The sequence below is a fragment of the Tupaia chinensis genome, unplaced genomic scaffold, assembly GCF_000334495.1.
Source record: "Tupaia chinensis unplaced genomic scaffold, TupChi_1.0 Scaffold149922_1, whole genome shotgun sequence".
NCBI classification, from domain to species: domain Eukaryota; kingdom Metazoa; phylum Chordata; class Mammalia; order Scandentia; family Tupaiidae; genus Tupaia; species Tupaia belangeri.
Window position 1 is genome coordinate 308630 of NW_006209766.1, and position 2554 is coordinate 311183.

General features: G+C 47.4%; 1 protein-coding gene across 1 annotated transcript in view; it reads left to right on the forward strand.

The window, feature by feature from the left end:
• The window catches only part of WTIP (WT1 interacting protein), a gene marked incomplete at its 5' end in the record, with an annotated part of 23855 nt that overhangs the window by 679 nt on the left and 20622 nt on the right, over positions 1 to 2554 (forward strand). The gene's annotated exons all lie outside the window — the stretch shown is intronic.

Sequence of the window (2554 nt, forward strand, 5' to 3'; positions counted from 1 at the left end):
TGTGCTTTATATATGGATGCTTCCCTTAAAGGCGACCTCCTGCACCGGTTTATGGTTGCCTCTTTTTCCCAGTCCGGGTTCTCTGAGATCTAGTCCTTTGGACAACTTTTAGGGTGGAGGTTTTTTTTTTGGGGGGGGGAGGGTGTACCATGGAAGGTGGAGGCACCCGGCTTTGGAGAGGGTGGTGGGGCTGAGGCTGGCTTAGGGGGTGGGTTTTTCATGCATTCCCTGGACCTGACAGCTCAGGACTGCCCTGCCCTGCATCCTGAGAGATGAGTCTGTATATGACAGGCCAGATGCATGAGGGCAGAGGGCAGAAATGAGCAGACGAGGCCAGTAAGGAGAGGTTGTTCCGCTACAGGCTTGCCTGCTGTTGGGTGGGGAACCCCTTCCATTTGGGAGGGCAGGGCTAGAATTGGTGGTTTGAGGGACCAGCTAGTGTAATTGTTACATCGCTGAACTCCCTGACTGTGGTGGTTTATAGTGAACCATGGTTTGAACCCCAAACCCAGAGACTTAAAACTCATGTTGGGTGCATGTGCGTGAGTGCCCACAATCCTGAGGGGAAGATGGAGGAGAAGGGATTGCGGTGTGGCCATCCTCCCTGGGAGGTGATTTCCTGCTTTCTGTTTCTCTATCAGATGAGCACAAAAATCTCTCAAAACAAACAAAACAAAAAACCAAATCGGTGGTTTGGCTGCTCTGTGGCTGCTGTCAGGTCACCTGGGAGCAGGGAGATGGGTTAGGAATTGCCTCTGTGTCAGGTGAGTGCCAGGAGAAGTTGGGGCTGTCTTCTGTAAAGAACATGTTCCACTGCTCTCCTCAGGGGACACTGCCCATTTTCTGGCCCCAAAACATTGCAGCGCCTAGGCGGGGTTGTGCTCTGTCAGCTGCCATGGTCAATCCTAAATTTATCTTTCTTCTTCTTTTTTTTTTAAGAGAGAGAGAGAGAGAAAGTATCCCGCAGTGGGGCGTGGTCACGCCACAATTCCTTCTTCATTTCTCCATCCTGTTGGGGTTTGGGGAGTATGTACACATGCACCCAGTGTGTTTTCCAAGCTGCCAAGTCTGGGATTTGAACTGTGCAGCTGGCCTTGTGGACTCTAGCTTCCTCAATCACCATGCCACAGGGCTGGCCCACCACTCCTAAGTCTTTAGGTGAAACTGTGACTGTGGGCGGCCACAGTCCACCAGGCATGCTCGAAGTGAAAGATCACAGAGGATAGTGTGTTATCTTTTCTGAAAAGAGGCTGCTGTCCGGCTCTGCCTCCTTGAAGCCATATGAGAGCATGAGGAGAATGATGATAGTGATAGTGAAGCCAGATATCGAGATTTAGGTAATATTTTTTGGATATGTATACTTTTGTTTTTGAGAGAGAGATTTTTGTTATAGTGTGTGTGTGCTTGCCAGCCAGAGAAAGAGAGACAGAAGGTGAGAAATCACTCCCCAGGGGGGGATGGCTACACTGCAGTCCCTTCTCCTTCATTCTCCTCTTGGGATTTTGGGCACACATGCACGTGTGAGTCCTGCCAGGTCCAGGACTCGAACCGTGGTTGACCACATAGGAGTCCAGTGACATAACCATTATGCCATCTGCTGATCAGATATGTATACTTTTCTTTTTAAGAATTATTTATTTATTTCCATTTGTTATTGTTTTTTAATTTGATCAGACAGAGACAGAGAGAGAGAAGGGCAAAATGAGAAAGCAAGCAACCAGGTCTGGGACTCAAACGGTCGGTCATGTGGGAATCCAGTTCCTTTAACCACCACAGTTTGACCAAGAGAAACAGAGGGTGAGAGTGAGAGAGAGAGGAAGTAAGAAAGCAAGCCACCAGATTCAGGACTCGAACCCTGGTCAACCATGTGGGAGTGTCCAGCGTCTTAACCACCATGCCACCTGCTGGTCCCCTACTTTTTCTTTTTAAAGAATTATTTATTTAATTCCTTTTGCTATTATTATTATTTTAAATTTAACCAGACAGACAGACAGACAGGAAGGGAAAGAAAGAGAGCAAACCACCAAGTCCAATGACTCGAACTGCAGTCAGCCACGTGGAAATCCAGCGCCTTCAACCACTATGCCATATGTATACTTTTTAAAAATATATATAGTTTTTATTTTTATTTTTTGAGAGATTTTTGCTATAGGGCACGTGCGCTCCCAGAAAGACAGAAAGAAAGTGAGAAATCACCCCCTGGGGGGATGGCCATGCTGTAATCCCTTCTCCTCCATGCTCCTCTCGGGATCTTGGGCACACATACATACGCATTTAAGCCACCAGGTCCGGGACTCAAACCACAGTCGACTACATGGGAGTCCAGCGATGCAGCCATTATGCCAACTGCTGGTCCCTAAAAAATATTTTTTTAAATGGTACTGCCACCTTTTAAAAAGAATGATTAATCTTTTTTATTATCATTATTTATTTATTTATTTTTGGAGAGGTTTTTGCTATAGGGCGCGTGCGCTCGCCAGACAGACAGAGACAGAGAGACAGAAAGCGAGAAATCACCCCCCAGGGGGGATGGTCACACCGCAATCCCTTCTCC